Source organism: Solanum verrucosum, unplaced genomic scaffold, assembly GCF_900185275.1.
Source record: "Solanum verrucosum unplaced genomic scaffold, falcon-dt-bn FXZP01000175.1, whole genome shotgun sequence".
NCBI classification, from domain to species: Eukaryota; Viridiplantae; Streptophyta; class Magnoliopsida; order Solanales; family Solanaceae; genus Solanum; species Solanum verrucosum.
Genome location: NW_026020399.1, coordinates 821,634 through 842,202, shown reverse-complemented (window position 1 = coordinate 842,202; position 20,569 = coordinate 821,634). Strand labels below are relative to the sequence as shown.

The following is a 20,569-nucleotide window of genomic DNA, read 5'->3' as shown; positions in this document are numbered from 1 at the left end:
GAGAGAAAATAAGTGTTTCAGGACTGTGTCTCTGCATTATAATTAGTTTAATTTGAGCTTTATATGAACAGAACGAAGAATTATCATATCAAAATGAATGCATTTAAAGAGGGCGGGCGGGGGGGGGGGGGGGGGGATTGTTAGATAATATTGTGATATATTAATATAATAATTGTTTGCTACATATATTCAAATTTAGAGTTAAGACTTTTCAGAGCCCAACTTCATACCTAAATAAGTTGGGCTTCATGCAAATTAAAATGAGAAAATTGTAAGTAATAGCAAACTATTAATTCAAATTAAATATTATAGTCATAGTTTTTTTTATTTGTAATTCGCAGTAAACATTTCATGTTTTTTGTCATCCCATTTGTATACCTAAATATACAAATAGATCAAAATATACAAATGCAGGACCCATTTGTTTACCAAAATATACAAATGCAGGACCCATTTGTATATTGAAATATACAAATAAACCGAAATATACAAATGCAGGATCTATTTGTATACCAAAATATATAAATGCAGGACCCATTTGTATACCTAAATATACAAATAGACCCAAATACATATTTTTTATGTATATATATATACCGAAATATACATATTAATAGTCATAACAAACATAAAATTTGTTATGGAGCGCAATTATACAAACTATAGCTATAACATACAAATATGATTTTTATGTTTGCTAAACCTAAAATTTACTCAATTAAAATTCAAAATCAGACTTAAGAATCTGAAATTAAACTAGTTCAAACTTTACACATTTGAGTCTACAATCAGTAACTTGATAGTAATTATTAGTTTCGTTTCCGAATTATTGACAGCTCTAAAAATACATTTTTAATTAGCTGACCAAATTTAGATACACCTTCGATCTGCCACACGGCATAGCAAGTCGTCACAAACTCCTATAAAAGCATGAAACTCTTAGTTATAAAAAGTCAACAGAAAGTATTAAAACACCCTTTAAACTTGATTTTTTTTTGTGTTGAGTGAAGTTGAAAAAATCATGATAGGTGAATAAGCTATGACATAGTATGACGAAATTTCGAACTTCTACGTGCGAAACTCTAGCACCATATAAGTTTTAAATTTTTCTTGAGTTAAGGATCAAAAATACGCTTAAACTATCCAGTTTTTTGAGTTTCATATTTGAACTATTGAGAGAATAAGTTTTCTACTTGAACTATCACTCACTAATTAGTGTAACACACCTCAACTAATTTATGATGATGCATGAACACTCTCTCTTTTGTTTAAAAATTCGATCATGTGAAAAATAATTTTAATATGAAAAATCTAAACAAATTAATATTAGGTTAAACTTAGGGTTAAATGTTAAAACTATCAACGTATAAATTAATTTATTTCAACTGTGACATTCACCATATTCTTTTCCACCTTTTTAGCCTTGGTCTCGTCTCTATCGTGGCATCAATATCTTTGACTTGAAAGGGGAGAGTTTAGGGTAATCTTAAAGAAGTCAATTAAAATATACTAAATAAATTAATGTGTCGGCAGATAGAGTTGTTATATATGCCAAGTGAACAAAGATTTTTTGGACAAACACACCTAAAAACATTTCTAGACAAATATTTGACCTAGTCAACGTCTGAGTGTGTTTTGCTAATAACCATTGAGTGATAGTTTGGATAGAAAACTCACACTTTCAATGATTCATATATGCAAGTGGAACCCAATAAAATGGGATAATTTAAATATTCTTTTGATCCTTAACTCGATTTTCTTTGTTTGAAAGTCCAACACGATATATTGAAATTTCTAAGTTTTCTTGTTTGATGGAGTACTATTAATTAACTTTTAGTATCGATTCATCCGTTACGATTTTAAACTATTGTGGTAAGTTTTCAAGAGAATAAATTACTAAAAGCATAGTTTTTACAATTCAAACATTATCATCACAAGTTTGAATTGTAATTATATTCTTTTGTTATTCTTTATAGTTGAGCGGTCGTTGTTTCTTGATAATTATTGGAAAATTAATTAGGAAAAAAGAAGAAACTTTCTTTTGATTTTATTTCTGCCACGAAACTCATATGGACACCGTCAGTTATTTCATAGTAATTTATCTAGTTTTATGGAATAATTGGCGGTGTTTATCAGTGTTTTATTTATTTAAATAAATACTTTTTGTTACGATTCAAATTTATACCTTAGCTGAGACACGACACCTGAAATAAGCTAAAATATATTCTTAACATAAAACTAAATTGTGCTAGTCAATAGATTCATGAGACTACATTACTAATGTCTGAATAAAGTCTCTACTACTTAGAATGAAAATAGAAATTTGTCGGGACATGACCCACATCTAACTCAAAATCAAAGATAACATAACAAAAGTCTAGAATTCTAAATTATAGAGTTCAAATGAGGAGGGCTCACCAAATACTAACTGAAAATATTACAACCTCACTAACTACGAGTCTTAGTACGAGCGCCAAATCTACATCATAAAAGGATGAAGCGCAAGAAAGGTATTCATCAATACGAGGAATGTAATGAGTACATAAGGAACACTAACATAATCATATTAAAAGGCATATGTAGGAACATTGGAATAAGGTTTCCAAAATCATAAACATAAAAAAAAGAATTGCAAAGCAAACAGTCGGAGTTAATCATTTAAACCTCCATTCAAAGCATGTATGAGGATGAGTCTAATCCAATAGTTTTACATGAACATATCCATAACATAGCATACTTAAAATGAACCATATAGACTTAAAAACATATCATAAAAATGCATAATTAGGGGTTCTTATAATCGACACACGTTATTTGAGCTCAAGAGACGCCTAACTTATAATCCAGTTGGATGGGTTGCCCTATATCATTCCAGAGTATTGAATCATATCTTATCATATGTGGATCCAGTAATCTGAGTCTCTCAGGGCCATAAGGTTAACCGACAAAGCGGTAAAATATAATTTTACGCTGGCGTGTAATTACGAGACTTGAATTTTCTAAACCCACTTCCTCTCGGTACTAAATAATCCTCCTAAAACAACATGTATAGTATACAATGTTCATAGGTATGAAAATCGCTTATCATCTTGAATCTTATATGAGGCTAAGCTCAAAAGTCATATCTTAAAATATATGTATTTAGGTTGTAATTTATATCATGCTTGTTTTTGTGCTTAAAAGTCATAAGGATTTGAATGACCATAAAAATCATGTTAAATCGGTACCATAAAAATTCAAAATAAAAGTAAAACAATAAACACATAGCTTATCAAAGAAAGATCATAATTTCAAAAAAACCCTAGGTTTACTTCTAACAATCTTATGAAATTCTTGAGAATAAAAAATTCTTTAGGCATGAGATTTAAGGGATACTCTCATTGAAATCTTACAGACCTAGAGAACGAAGCTCGAAAGAAGAACTTACATGAAAACCTTGAAACCCTAGCTTTTGTCTTCCTTGCCGTTTCTTTTTTAGTTGGAGCATTGAGAGCTTAGAAATAAAAGAAAACTGAGTACTTGATGAAATATATTTCCCTAATAGAATTTAAAACGTCGTGGCTTAGGCTTTGGAAGAATGGGTAAAGACCAAATCAAACCCAATTAAAAGATATCAGAAACCTTCCACGAGGTCATCTACGGTCCGTGGTTTGATATCGTACGTAGATCCCATCCGTGTAAGTCAGACTGAAATTTTAAGTTTTGGAATTTCATTCTACGAACCCAAATTATGGCCCGTATATAATTTTATGATTCATAATTGTGTAACACCCTGACTTTTCAAAACGTATAAATTGACTCGTATCTTCGTGGAAAGACCAAGAGGGTGGGTAATAAATTAATAATGATGTGTTATGTGATATTGTGTTCAAGTGTTGTATCTCAAGTTTTGAAGTTAGGTAAGTGGAAAAATAAAAGTTGGTGAAAGTTACCGTAAATTCCTTTTTAAAGATTTGTTTGAAATTCGGGTCAAATGTCTCAGACGTTTTCTCCCAATCTATTAAGAGTTATGATCCCCAACGACCTATCGAATCGAAGGCTTACGAGTCTAGTTTCCAACACATCAAACCGTTCGTTCATACAACTTCAGAATAGAGAGATATTTGCGTTTTCGTAGGACTGCGCAAGCAGACACGTGAGGTGGGGCCCTAGGTCAGTGGAATGTTACATATATCTTCTTCTTCGACCTTTTTCTTCATTTTTAAGCTAAGAACCAGAGAAATTAGAGAAACCCATTTCTAGGATCAAGTGAAGTATAGATTTTCTCGACTTAAGTCCTTGATGAAAGTTGTTCTACGCGTTGGGCTCATCATCGTAGTATAATTTGTTTTATCGATTGCGTAGCATATCACACTTTAGTGTTGGGACAACAAGGGTTTGGATATATTTTAAGGTTTTGAGGCGTATTACGAATCTAAGATCGAGGTAAGACCCTTTTTTCATCGACTTTAGCTTTTATAAGCAGCAAACAACAATTTGCGACGAAAATACATATCTTTATCATATTGTCATGGTATCTTTTATTTTTGTGTGTTGATTATGGTCCTACCTTGTTGTAGTATCGAGGGAGTTATAAGTAAAAGTCGTTAGGCCACGTGAATTCAGCGAAAAAGGTATGTTAAGGCTATTCCCTACTTACGGCATGTTTCCTTAAAGCTTAGAAGCAATGTATTTGGGTTGTTATCCTTGATATAGTTGAAGCCGTGATTGTTGATTGTTAGCTGCTCGAGTTGATATAATTCTCCCTTGTCGGGATTCTTATTCAGTTAGTAGCGTCACTATGTTGGACACGACTTAGAGGCTATTTGTATAGGTTGCTTATAACTAAATTGCTCGCTTTTAGCGATTGGATTGTTATTGTTGCCCTTGGGGCTATTGTGGTTAGCTGCATGAATGTGATTTATGCCTAGAAGGGCTATGTTCTGCCTATAAGGCTATATGGGTGCCTAAAAGGGCTATGAGTTGCCTACGGGGCCATGTTGTTGCCTAAGAGGGCTATGAGTTGCCTATAGGGCTATATTGACGCTTAAGAAGGTCATGTGCTTCCTATAGGGCCATGTTGTTGCCTAAGAGGGCTATGCGTTATCTATAAGCTATGTTGATGCCTAAGAGAGCTATGTGCTGCCTACGGGGCTATATTAATGCCTAAGAGGGCTATGTGACTTCCTACAGGGCTAGGGGACTACCGATAGGGGTATATAGGCTGATTGGCACCTTCCGGGCCTATGGGGGCTTGAGTATGTGGTCTTGTGTGCTGTTTGTACCTACCGAGCTTATGGGGCTTGGTTAGGTTGTTGTTTTATTATTTTTGAGAAGTGTAGATTTAAGAGCAGGTCAATACACTTATCTTATCCTTGATTTATTTATCAGATTATTCCAGTATATCAGGATACCTCATCATAGTCTATTGTCTTTCATACTCTGTAAATTATTTTGTATTGACGCCCTATTGCCTTGAGGGCGCTGCATTCATGCATGCAGGTCCTGACAGACGACCGAGTAGACCTCCTTAGCAGCAGGATTGACTTTTATCCAGTTGGCTAGCCCCTTTCCTCCGGAGCTGCCAGAGTTGGGAGGTTTGTTACCTTTTGTTGTATATATCTTTATGGGTAGGCTGGGGCCCTATCCCGTTAATCTTTACTACTCTTAGAGGCTTGCAGACTAGTGTGTAAGGTTTATAGCTACGTTATGGACATGCTGGCCTAGTTTATTGGTTTGCTGAAGCTTATTAGTTATGTGATGTATTGTCTGGATATACCTGCTTTCAGTTTTGGTATAGAGATCATGGTGACCTCGACGGCCCAATGAAGACTTCTGTGCTAGTTGGCTATTTCTTTATATGAACTCTTGGGAGTAGCTGTTGTTTTTATGGATCTATTTACAGGGGCCTTGTCGGCCGAGGGCTTAATTTTAAGCCGAGATATACTTGTTTGTTTTCTTGACTGTTTGTGGTTGCCATGCGCTAGTAGAAAATGGTTCAGCAGGGTCGGCTCGAGCCTGAGTTTTGGCATTAGGAGCCAGTTGCGCCCTTGAATCTGGGGCGTGACAAATTGGGTCCGAGAAAATTCGACCAAGAAAATGACTTTCAGAAGTTCGTTTCATGTGTTGGCAGTATTAATCGTACTTTAATTTACGACCCGTAAATGAGGTTCGTATACTGACTTTGAAAACTCTATTGTGGTAGTCTCAGGTAAAATGGTCATAAATTTTTACTCCAAACTCAAAATGATGCAAATTTGGTGGCGCTGAAAAGAAGACCCTTAGACCTTTAATTTGATAGGTCACGGGACACCTAATTTATTATATACCAAGAGATATGGTCATTTGAAGTGAACCCTTCCATGAATTAATTGTGAAAACTTAGCCGATAGAAATTCTTTGAATTTGACTTGTTGTTTGAGGTACGTTATGACCCTAAAACACATCTGATATACTCACTACACTTAGTAAAGAACCTTAACATATATGTACAACTTAAAAATCCTCGAATTCAACATATACGCATACGAAGGATGATTCTAATCTATGCATAAAAATTACGGAATGTTACATTTTTATACGTTCTGATGTACTCCTTGATAAATTACTTTTCCTTTTTTTTTCAAATATGTTGGTAAAAAAGAGCACGTAATTTTTAGTTTAAAGCGATTTGAGACTACTAGAAATTTCCCATAGTGTTCGTCGACTATTTTTAGCTTGGAGTTATTTCTGGCAAAACACGCTCCATCGATCTTTTGTTCAAAATCTTGATTACCGATGATGTTCCGTTAGTTTTTCCCTCAGAAAAATGCATATTTTAGTAGTGTGGTGAGAAAATGAAAAGTAGTGTGACCAACTACTATTCCCTCCGTTCAAAATACTTGTTATGTTTTATTTTAGGGAAAAAGGACAAATATATCCCCGAACTATCGTAAATGGTATGCAGATATCCTCCGTCATACTTTAGAGACATTGGTGCCCTTGTTGTCCAAAAACTAGAGCATATATATCCTTTATACTAACGGACATACACGTGTCATAATCTTATCCACCGACCTGACATCGGATCGATGGATAAGATTGCGCCACATATCCCTATTTAGTCTTCCGTTACAGTGAAGGGCATATACGCTCTAGTTTTTGGACGGCAGGGGCACCAATGTCCCAAAAGTATGACGGAGAGTATCTGCATACCATTTACGATAGTTCAGGGGTATATTTGTCCTTTTTCCCTTTATTTTATTAGAGTTAAATTATATGAACTTTGACCAATATTTGACATATATCTATATTTTTATATCATATTGATATGAGAAAATTGCATCTTATAGTAATTTTCCTATCATTTTTAAACATCTAAGTTAATAATTTTAAACTATTAAATTGATTTAAGCTAATTTAATTTTAAAAATTAGTTAAATTGACTCTCGAGAAGTAAAACATGATAACTAATATGAATCGATGGAGGGAGTACTAGCATTTTGAGTTCGTCAACATAATTTCAGGATAATTAACAAGTTCAACGATGGTAATTATTGTGTGTTATTACTAATAAATTCACTTTGAGATGCTATTCACCAAAATAAATTTCTTAAGAGGGTATGAATACTTTGGTTGAAATGAGCAAATGTATATACCTAATACACATGATGTTTGGATCAAACTACTTAATTTAACCATGATTAATTAACTATATATGAGGTGAGAATGTTCATGAATTAAGTACTGTATAATTAGCTAATAATAGTCTATATAAGAATATGTATCATATATTTATTGAATTATTATAGGGAAAAGGGTCAAATATGCCCCTAAACTATTCGAAAAGGTCTAGATATACCCCCGTTTAAAATTTGGCTCACTCGTGCCCTCGCCGTCCAACTTTTCGTTTAGATATGCCTTTATGGGCGTTAAATGCCAAATGGAATTGCCACGTCATTTTTGCATTACCACGTGACATTTATATTAAAGGGAAAAGGGTCAAATATACCCCTAAACTATTCGAAAAGGTCTAGATATACCCCCCCCCCCCCCTTTTAAATAAACTACCCGACCCGTTTTCAACAAAAAAATTTTGGTAAATCCTGAAAATGAGTAATTGACTAATAAAAAATAGGGAAAATATGAAGAAAAAAAAATATAAAATTAACGCCAAAAATTCACAAATAAATATAGTAACCTTAAATTCAACGATTTCAACAATTTTTTAAAATTTTTATTTTTTTTCGATAAATCACGAAAATGAGTAATTGATTAATAAAAAAATATGAAAATGACTTTATGCTGAATTTTTAGATTATATTTTTCATATTTTTTATTAATCAATTACTCATTTTCGGGATTTATCGAAAAAAATAAAAATTTAAAAAAATTATTGAAATTGTTGAATTTAAGGTTACTATATTTATTTGTGAATTTTTGGCGTTAATTTTATTTTATTTTTAAAATTTTTCCTATTTTTCATTAGTCAATTACTCATTTTCGGGATTTACCGAAAAAAATTGTTGAAACCGGGTCGGATAGTTTATTTAAAAGGGGGGTATATCTAGACCTTTTCGAATAGTTTAGGGGTATATTTGACCCTTTTTCCTTTAATATAAATGTCACGTGGTAATGTAAAAATGACGTGGCAATTCCATTTGGCATTTAACGCCCATAAGGGCATATCTAGACGAAAAGTTGGACGGCAAAAGCACGAGTAAGCAAAACTTTAAACGGGGGTATATCTAGACCTTTTCGAATAGTTTAGAGGCATATTTGACCCTTTTCCCATTATTATATCACATATTTATTGAATTATTGTAAAACAGACACAAATATATATCATATATAAAAACATGTATCGTTAAATGTCAATTGAAATTTTATGGCTAGGTCCATGTCAAATGTATTGACCTAAAGGCAAAAGGTCACTTGTGTACTTAACCTTTTAAACAACACAATTCAATTATTTGAACTTATAATTTAAATTATAATTTCTTCGATTCAAAAATTAAGAATCTAAACCAAATTTTTATATCCAATTTGAACGATCCGAACACCAATCCCTAGCTGAATAACAATTTCAAGGGTTCCCATTGACCGACCCATACAATATTTTTATTCTAATTAATTACAAGTCTTCCACCTTATTGATGGTTCTTGTCCTACTAATTTCCACAAAATCAAATAACCTATGATATTAATATACACTAATGAGTGCGTCGGCATTTGACTTTGACCACTTTATGACTAAAATGCCCTCAACGCGTATATCACCAACTTATATTAAATATTCTTAAGAAAAATGATTACCATATGAAAATGAAAGTTAAGATGATAATTACGTTTTTTAAGTAATTAAAGTGACATTACAAAACCTTCACTTCCCCTCAAAGTTTCCGAAAGCGCCAAAGTTTTTCCCACTCACAAAATGTCACCGTCCCATTAAATAGTAATCTCATTCTCAACGGGTCAATATGGATTGTGATGCAGTAATGGAATTGCGCAATCTTTAATTGAATGTTTCAGATTTAAATTTTGAACATAAGAAAAATTATGTTGGGAGTATCACCCTCAAATAAGTCTTATAGCGCATGGTCTGAATTTAATCGTAGCTCCAATAGAGACTTCTAACAGTGAATGAAAAAATCTCAATTGTCACCCCAAAAAGGGGTGGGGGTGGGAGGAACACCGTCATTCTAAATAGTTACTCCCGTACAAAATTATTTATCAAGTATTTATTTATCTAAGCTATCCATATTAATTATATTTTAACTCTTAAATTTAATTAATAATACTCTATAATTACTTAATAACAAGAGTAAAACTAACATATATAAATCTTTTTTATTTACTTAAATTGATGAGAAAAAAAATATTTTTTAGTTTTGGGACGAAGTGGTGCATCGCAAGAAAGGTGAAGACGGGTGTGTCTACTTTTAAGAATTAATTAAGATTCATGTTTGGGCGATTAATTTTAGAGGTCATTACCTTATTAGAAGATAGGTAGAGAAGTATCTTGAGGACGAGTGACTGGTATTCATAGATCTACACAAAGCATATGAGAAAGTCGTCAAGAAGGTTCTTTTGAGGTGTTTGGAGGCTGAATGTGTTCTGAATTTACAATAGAGTGATTAAGGATGTGTACGATAGTTCTAAAACTCACGTTAGGGTAATGGGGGTGATTCAAATCACTTTCCAATCGTGATGGAGTTGCATCGGGAATATCATTCTTTTAGCCCATTTTTATTTGCATTTGGGATGGATTTACTGATATGAAACATTCCAGGGGAGGTACCATGGTGCATGTTATTTGTTGCTGACACACTTCTGCTTAATGAAACACAAGGTGGAGTTAACACAAAGTTAGAGGTTTATAGACAAACCTTGGACTGGTGTCAAAAGTTTTCAAGTTGAGCAAGATTAAAACTGAGTACTTGAAGTCCAAGTTCAATGAAGTGACTCATCATGAAGCGAGCATAGATGTGAAGCTTGGCATGCCGGTTAAGAGTGAAATTTTCAAATAGTTGAGGTCAGTAATCCGAGATAATGGAAAGGTTAACGAGGATGTGATCATACACCATATTCGGGAGGAGTGGATTAAATAGAAATATAAAGTGTAATAAGAATGTGTCACTCAAACTTAAAGATAAATATACATGATGATAGTTAGACCGATTACATTATAATACCATATATAAGCAATTTTGAAAAATAAATTTATAATATTACAAAGGAAAAGTAAGGTTAGGGGATAGATTTATTATAAAAAAGACAGGGTGAAAAATAAAATATGATCGTTAATAAATAAATCAGGGCAATATGATATAAAACAAGTTAGCAAGCTATAAAAGGAAACAGAGAGTGTGTTTTGAGGCACATGGAGAACCACGGCTGATCCATTTGAATAATAATAAAAAAGAACATTTATGAAAATTCAAAATTTTTATTTTTCATAAATAAATTAATAACAAGATCAATTGTGTGGCCAACATGAATTGTGAGAGGTATTGCTAATTAAAAATTTCAAATTTAAGTTCTTAACAATAAAATAAATCTTATTCAAAATATGACTTCAAATTTAATCGAATTTTTAATAGAATGGGTGAGAAACGAAAAGAAAAGGGCTAGCCGTACGTGTGAAAACTCAATGTCAAAACACTTATGAAGGCACGGAATTTTATGTATTTAATCAATCTTATTTTTTGGACCAACCTTGGCCATATATATAATCCACCAAATTCCAACTTTTTTCTACATACTTTAACTCAACAACATTCTTTAACCATGAATAGTCTCTTTCATTTCATTTTCTTCCTCTTCCTCCTCCTCCTACTCCTCTCCACCACCACCACCGCCGCCATCCGGCAACCACCACCGGCCCCATTTCCCCATCCATACGTATCGTCTATGAGAAAACAACAACTTAATTTTCAACCTCAGGCGAGTGCACCAACAATTGCTAGAGATTTTGAGTCCGACATGAGGAGAGTTCCTACCGGCCCAAATCCTCTCCATAACAAGAAAAGAAAGACTTGAAAATAACGTATTGTGATGAGCGAGAGCTTAGTACGCCAGTTGTTGTTTTATTTCTTGTTTGGTGGGGACTAATGTATTGTTTCCGTTAGAGGTATAGTAATCTTAATTTTTATTCATTAGTTTTCGTTTGTATTCTATTAATTGGTGATTCAAAATTTAATTTCATTCACCAATTTCAATTTTTGTACAAATTATTATAGAAAGGTTATTTTTAGTAATAATTTGTTTTAATTCCATAACTTTTTAGTTTTCTTGTCCGTTAGTTTATGTATATTTTTTTTATTTTTCTTTTAAGCCTATACTGAGCTATATGTGATTAAGCTTATATAGATTTTTCAAGAGGAAGGAAAATCTTGGTGTTTAATTTGTTACGATTTTAATAATTTAATATTGCTAAAATAGATTTGTTTGGTCATTCTCAATACTTTGTTGCTTCTTCCTTAGCTACAAGTCTCAGGTTCAACCCCAGAATATGGAAAAAAAAATTATTAGAAAATGTTAATTTGTTATTAGTCACCGTTCATATGTAGTTTCTTTGATGTCTTTACAACAAATGAAAGCACTCTCAAAATATGCTTCATTAAACTTAAAGGTTCGCTAGCATTCTTTTATGTCTCGTATGAGAAGTAAGTCACTAAAAAAACTTTATGGATTGAGCTTTTTAGTCTTGATTTGAAAATCTTGACAATTGAATTTGCGTAGTTTTTAGTCATCGTTCGAAGAAAAACTATTAAATTTGACCATTTCTATCAAGGTGGTAGGTCAGAACGAATTCCTTTGCTTTAGGGCAAAAATAGTATAATAATTAAGAGACTTATCTTTAAACAATAAATTTCAATGGCGAAAACTCAACAATCCTGTATCACCCAAATTGAAGTGGTACAAATTTAAAATGAGTACACTTTTGAAGTCGAAAGAAAGAAAAACAAAAGTCTCACTAGTATTAGGCTATTAGCTATCGTAATTTTATACGTGCACTAAGGTTCATCGCATATATGAATATAATATGATAAGTCCTTTTCAAAGAAAAAAAACTAAAAGGAAAAAAAGACACTTTTTTTTTGTTAAAAAAAATTCCTTTTTCGTTATTTTCCATCCAACGCAAAATAGAAAAAACTAGCTAGGACAATTATTACATTATGAACTACTCCATTCCTTATATATTAGTTGATCTCCTTTTTAAATGCATATTAAGAAATCATAAATAAGAAGGTAATTTTACTAATTCACCCCTTAAAAACTTGTTGAGAATTTTACAAACAAATGCAAACAGTTTCAAAGAGAAATAATCACAACGATAATATAGGAAAAAATTGATTAATATTTTCTTAATTTAGTAAGATGAACAACTAATATGAGACGGAGAAAATATCCGTACGAAAATTAATCCAAATACCAAATTGATGCTAAACAAATAAATACGAAAAAGGTGAATTGATTATTTACTATTAGGTGAAATTATTGGTTGAACGAATTTTGAATAAAAATGATTAATTAAGAAAGGACAAGAAAGAATTAATGAAATATAAAGTATGAATGGTATAAATTTAAGGAAGTGTACAGATCCCAGTGTATATCATGAATATGATGGACCCAAAATTTAAATAATTTTTTTGCAAATATTATAGTCATATTATTAATATCATACAACTACCCAGCACTTAATAGCAATAGCCTTTCATTAATTCATACAGAGAATGTACAGTATAGACCTAGCTGGATAGTGCCTTTAACCAAATGTTGTTTTTCTTTGGAACAATAAATCATTTTATATTACATATATACCCTCACCCTTTTCTTCCCAGATTACTTCCTTCGTCCTATATTAGTCGATCATCTTTTATTTTGCACGTTACTTAATAAAATCATAAATAAGAAGATAATTTTACTAATTCACTCCTTCAAAAATTTCTTGAGAATTTTACAAACAAATATGAACACTTTCAAAAAGAATTAATTGCAAGAATAATACAGAAAAAAATTATTTAATACTTTCTTGATTTAGTAAGGTAGATAACTAATATAAGATAATTATATTTAGTATAATAATCAACTAATATAGGACGGGGAGTATCATTAAGAGTCTTTTGGAAAATCACATTGTAATTAATATTGATGTAATTACTGGGATTGTAATGATGCAGTTTATTGAGACTTTTTTTTAAGGTAATATAATTTTGAAAATGAACAAAAGATAACATACTTTCTACCTAAGGAGATTAAAACACACATTTCAGTTAGTTAAGTTAATTATGTTTAGTCGATGAGAATTTATCAATTAATGAGGAAATAAAAATGCTATAATTTTTAAGTGATCAATAACATTAATATATTTTGTGTACAAATCTTGTCTCTATCTTGTAAAGATAAAGAGGTTGTTTTCAATAGATTCTTGGCTTAAAATAAAACATTTTTTAGCAGTTTGAAAAAGGAAATATAGAAATGAGATCGTAGTAATAACAACAATATAATGTGAAATGGAGTGTACACAATATACAATGGAAATAATAGTAATAACACAAAATAATGTGATAACCAAAGCACAAAAGAACATATACATATGTGATAAATGAAGAACAAGAAACTACGAGAATAGTGATAATACTACTAGCTAGTAACAAAGAAGGGCCAAGTATGACCACCAAGCCTATCCCGCAAGAGGATGAAAAAACTCTCAATTCTCAACTAATCTTCTACCCTAATTCGCAACCTCTAAATCCTCCTATTTAAGGTCATATTCTTAGTAAGCTCAAGATGTATTATGTCTTGTCTAATCATCTCCCATAATATTTCTTCAACCCTACATCTACCTCTCCTAATATTCGCCCATTGTTAACCTCCCACACCTCCTCAATGAGGTATCTACACTTTTCCTCTTCACATGATTAAACCATCTAGTAACACTTCCCTCATCTTTTCAATCACATAGGTCTATTCTAAATCTCTTTACTTTCAATATTATCTCTCTTAGCAAGCACATACATTTACCTCAACATCTTCATCTCCACAACTTTCAATTCATTGAACATGTGAAGTGTTGGCTGGCCAATACTCTATCTTATACGACATAGTCGATCTAACCATTAATATGTAGAATTTATCTTTAAATTTTGATGGTACCTTTTATCATACAAGACTCCAGAGGCGAGTCTCTATTTTCCGTCTTATACCAAATGATGTATGACATCATCGTCGATCTCCCCAATGAATACTATATTTAAATCCCTTGGAACTTTATCGTAAATCTTATATTGGTCGATAAATACTATATATAAATCCTTTTTTCTAACCCTACACTCTCTAGCAGTCGATCTCTTCACAAGGTGAATGACTTTTTGTGGTATAGATCTTTGCAACATAAATTTGAACTGATTCTCGAAAATAGATACACCCCTCCCCACCTTCATCCTATCACCCTCTCTCAGACTTTCACAGTGTGACTTAACAGTTTAATGCCTCTATACTTGTTGCAATTCTGATTATCATTTTTGTTCTTGTACAACAAAATCATTGCACTACACCTCCATTCTTCAAACATCTTATTGTCCTAAAAATAATATTACCTCCATTTTATATTATATGATGTACTTTAACTTGACACTAAATTTAAAACGAAAAGTAGATCATATATATAAATTAAGGTAGAAGGAATATTAAAACAACTCAATCATCCCCTTCAAGCCTACCATGCCTATAACTTTTTAAGTGATCAAATTATGTAAAAATTTCTTAATTGCTCTGTCAGGAATTCTTTTCCATACTGATTTGGTAACAATCTGCTTTGGTAGAGTGTGTGTATACATAGATGGGAAGAGAATAGTGTGTGAGTAGGACATGCAGAAATTAAAGGTGCAAGTTAACTGCCCCACTTTGATAGTAATAACTTTTGTGGAAGCAATTATAAGAGGGTTGAACAAAGAGATTTGTAATGATATCAAACTCAATTTAAGCCACTTTACTGCATTGTCAGACTCACATACACTAAAATAGTACTCCCTCACAATTGGAAACTCTCGCCCATACGAACATGACCAAGAAATCGGGGATACAGTAAACCTCCTGTTATAAAAAGTAATTTTTTGAGATCGAAAGGAGAAAAAAGTATGTTTAGAGTGATTTATTTTATATGTTTTTAAGTTAAAATAGTTTTGATGATTGAAATGGTTTAATAAACTTTTGTACTTGTATAACTTTTTATTTGGTAACTTTCTACTTAACCTTTTGTCTACTAATCTTTAAATTCAAAGAAACTCATCACTTTAAACCCTTCTAAATTAGTAAAAGCTAATTTTATTTTTTTTAATAAAATAACATGAGTATATCTCAATTTAAGATGACTTTGTCAGTTCAAATATTTTCTGAAAAGTGAAAGTTTAAATTGAATAAATTACTTTCGATTATATTTTGAATCTTAATTCAATGAAAGTATCACAAAAGTATTAAATTAATTTGTACTTAAAAAGAGAAAGTTCGTGCATAGGTACGTTGTGCACTAATAGCTATGACGAACTGCCTTGGGCGGTGCCTTAATTAATTGTACATAATATTATATCGAGTGACAAAGTCAGAAATTTTGTCAAGAAATATTATAAAATAAAAAATACAAAAAAAATAAGTAGAGCCAAAATATTATACATATATATAAAATTAAAAATTTTATCTAATTAAATCGTGTAATTTTCATATAAATATATGTCATTTGAGCCCCTTTGACCGTTATTAATCATAAGGTGGCTCCACTACTGAGACACTTTGATGTAATTAAGCAGATTAGTAGGAAATTAAATGATATGTATAAGAAAAGTAGGAAATTAAATGATATGTATAAGAAGACCTAACTCTAGGGCTAGGAATAAATATCAAAAAAATCAAATTGGTTTGAATTAATTCGATTCATCAATTAGGGTAAAAATTTACAAGTTCAATTCGATGTTTGATTTAAAGATGGCAATTTTTAAATGCACCAAAAAATAAAAATTTTGGTAAAAAGTTTTTTTTTAAAAATAATGTAAATTCCATCACCTACTTATACTTGGGCCCAAAACTTTTCATGGCCCAAACCACATCTATTGGCTGCTGCAGTGGTGCTTGTTTTAAATATGCTTGTTCCTGGTGGGTCGAATTCAGTAGTTTTAATTCAAATTTTGTATTTATCATAAAAAATTATTGAATGTGTATAAATTATTAATTTAGAATTCAATAACTTAAAAAAAATTAAAATTAAGAATCCATAAATTTCAAATCTTGACTCGTGTTTTCTTGCCTGCATGTGTTGAGGCTAACACATTTTGCAGCACATTCACGAAGTGTTCAAAAACTTCAAAATATTGTTTTGCTGCCTGCATAATGTGTTTTTTTTATAGTGTTATGACTTACGTATGTATGAAATTATATAGGTAGTTTGGTGATTGTTTTGTTATTTAAAGCCATATCGAAAAAATCATTTTAGAAAAATTGAATTGAATTTAATCAAATCGAACTAATTTGATTTGGTATTTGATATATATATTTCTCATAATTAAAAATCAAAGAAAGAACTCAAACACCAATTTTTACTTAACTCTGATATTATTTGTTGGAATCAACCTTTATGATGAAATTTATCATCTATCTTGAAATTTATTACGCTAAAAAATCATCAAAAAAAATTATGACTAGTAACATTAGAAATAAGAAAATTGCTTTTTAACTAACAATTGTTAGATAAAGATTTTGATCTAGACAATTGCTAGATAAAGATTCATTGGACAAAATATTTCATAATATTAGTAATTTAACTAACAATTGCTTTTTAAAGAAATTTACGCAACAACTAGCTGAAGAAGGTCCTTAAAAGTAGCTCATGTTGGAATTAATCCTCTAATTTTTTTATTTTTTTTTCTAATTAGAGTCTATTCTTTTGTCTTAATTATGTAAAGAAGAAAGTAATTTTTTCCTACTCTATTCTTGTGGATTATTTTCATTTATTCTTTTTAGTGTTACCTGAAAAACAAAATGTCCCTTATCATTGTGCAAAATAAAAAAATTCTATGTCTTATAGTGAATTGTCTTTTTTAATGTGAGAATTGAATTTGCAAGGCAAAATGGGTCAATTTACTTTTTGCGCGTGAGATATAGGTGAGCCCTAGTCTAAAATCTTCCTTCGAGTGCTTGTGTTTTGGTCCGGTCTCACTCCTTTTGGTGAAGTGTACTTATTTTCTTTGCTGATTATATAATCGAGAAATAATTTATTTTTTCAGTTTTAATTTGTTTGTGCATTTTTTACTTGACATATTTTTTTTTAGGGCCCGTTTGGTCGTGCGATATGGTATCATGATATGGAATCATGATATGGTATTATGATATGGAATCATGAGATGAAATTGAAGGTTTGTTTGGACATGCGATATGAAATTTTTGTGTTGTATATTTTCTTATAAACAAAAAAATCTCATAAGTTGTAACACTATTAAAATAGCCCCAATTTTTTATTCAATCTTATCAAATAAATAAAAAATTATAAAATTGCATAATAAATTATTACAAAGTTATTTGTTCTCCACTTAAGTAATTGTTTTATCTAACTTTAATTTAATAAAAAAAAATTGAACATAAATTGTAGTGTACTAATCTTTAATATAATCCTCCCACATAGTACAAACAATTTCCTCACGTTGAACTTGCATTTCTCGATCATGTGACCGAGAAGACGAACCAACATTGTTACTTTGAGCCATTTGTTGGTCAATATCCTCCGCAACTATATCTTCATGTTCATAGACCATAAATATTTCATCACTACTTTAGTATTTTCGCAAATAATTATGTAACACTGCACAAGTTATGACAATTTTCACTTGTGTATCAATATCATAATGGTTCATGCCTTGTTTCAATATTCTAAATCTATTTTTCCAAGCTCCAAAAGTCCGTTCAATCACATTGCGCAGAGATGAATGCCTATAATTAAATAGTACTTTGGCATTTTGAGGCTCTCTTTCACTTCCTCAATAATCTTGCAAATGATAGCGTAGTCCTTTGTATGGAACTAAAAATCCTTTTGTGTTTCGGAAACTGCATCAACAACATAATATTTATCTACCAAAAAACATTTTATAAAGAATTACTAAAAGCATATGTGACGTAAATGAGACAGTTTTGTGTAAATAAATAATATTTATTCTAAGGATGTAATTTAAAGTTACCATTTGGCGGAAATATGTAACTAAATACTAATAACTTACACATAAAATATAAATGTGCACTTATTAAGGCCATAAAATAAATTTATTAATGTGATTGAAATTTTACCTTAAACCAAGGCCAAAATCGAGTATTATGTCGAATTTTGGAATGTACACCAGTCATATTTTTTGGTTGTATAAATGTTGGTGCTATCTTACTAATTGCCTCGGCAACTATTTTAACATGTCAGTTAATTGTTTCAAGTGAATGTTGAAAAGTTTCACAATCGTGAGGTGTGAGTTAAAGTGACTATATGTGGGTGCTAATAATAAATTTTATGTCGGTGAGAATAATAAATTTTAAAAAATAATGATGTGATTATAAATTTTATTTACATATGAAACAAATGGTTAGTAGATATAAATGTGGGGTTGTTTTAACAAAATATAAACTAATGGATCAATTATTGTATTAAAATATCTCAAATCATGATATGGAATCACCATGTAATTCCATATCATGGTATTTGGAGAATATGGTATCACCTCTCATGATATGGAATCATGAGATGGAATCAACGTAAAATCGCATGTCCAAACTCTGATTCCATCTTACGATACCATATCGTGATATGGTTATACCATGGCCAAACGCCTACTTAGAAAAATAAGACAACGAATTGAAACGGAGTAATTGTCATGTAAGATTGAGTACTATCCATTTTGGACATGCCAAATGGAGTAGCGACATATTTGAATCATTTAGCTAATGTGTTGGGATTTTTTTGTATTGATAAGTATTACGGAGGGTAATGTAAATCATTTTGCATAGCAAATAGGTAAATTTAGAGAAAACACATAAAACACCCTTTTGATCTTGCCCCGATAACTTGCTTTAGCACTTAAACTATATGAGTGTTTAAATATCCTTCTTAATATTTTTGAAGTAAATTTTTTTCAACCCTCCGAACACCAACCTAGTGCGCGTGTTGATACAACTTTCTTCGGAGCGTTAATCATTTTATTCACCTTTTATTTTAAAAATATTTTGTCCCTCCAGCAATAATATCCGACCCATTATCCATTTGAAGAACAATCTTCACCTTCAAAGAACCCTAATTTCCTCTTCTCCCTCACCAGTTCAATCATCCGAAAATGACGACCTAGGCTGTGTTTGGTATCCAATTTTCTCATGTTTGGTTGGGTTAAATGTTTTAGAAAATGTTTTCCAAATCAACTCATTTTCCTCAAATTTAAGGAAAATGATTTTCCTTCAAAATTTAAGGAAAACATTTTCCAAAACTCTCCTCCAACTTCAAATTACAATTTTTTTTGTTGAAAAAAATAATTTAAAGCATATTTTTTAAAAATATTTTCAACTTCAATTTTTTTTACCCCACCCTCACCCTACCCCCCACCCCCACCCCCTCCCCACAAAAAAAAAATTAAGTTTGTTTTTAAAAAATATTTCCAATTTCAAAATTTTATTTTCACACCCCTTCCCCCCCCCCCCCTAACCCCACCCCCAAAAAAATTAAAGTTTGTTTTTAAAAAATATTTTCAAATTCAAATTCTTATTTTTCATCTGACCCCACCCCTACCCTCGACCCCCCCCCCCACCCCAAAAAAAAACAAAAAATTAAAGTTTGTTTTTAAAAAATATTTTCAATTTCAAATTTATTTTTTCACCCCACCCCTACCCGCGACCCCCCCTCCCCCATCGGCCCATTGCCCCCTCAAAAAAAATAATTTAAGTTTGTTTTTAAAAAATATTTTCAATTTCAAAATTTTATTTTTCACCCCACCCCTACCCGCGACCCCCCCTCCCCCATCGGCCCATTGCCCCCTCAAAAAAAATAATTTAAGTTTGTTTTTAAAAAATATTTTCAATTTCAAAATTTTATTTT

The 20,569-nt window shown here is 31.3% G+C and overlaps 2 protein-coding genes across 2 annotated transcripts in view; both read right to left on the bottom strand.

The window, feature by feature from the left end:
* LOC125839832 (ribonuclease 3-like protein 3) overlaps window positions 1-16,713 on the bottom strand; it is a 71,567-nt gene extending 54,854 nt beyond the window's left edge. Inside the window, exon 1 of the mRNA XM_049518834.1 lies at window positions 16,707-16,713. The gene's annotated coding sequence lies outside the window, so the exon portion shown is untranslated. The remainder of the gene's footprint in view (window positions 1-16,706) is intronic.
* Window positions 1-20,569, bottom strand: part of LOC125839825 (chitin elicitor receptor kinase 1-like) — a 66,687-nt gene that overhangs the window by 19,335 nt on the left and 26,783 nt on the right. The window lies entirely within an intron of this gene.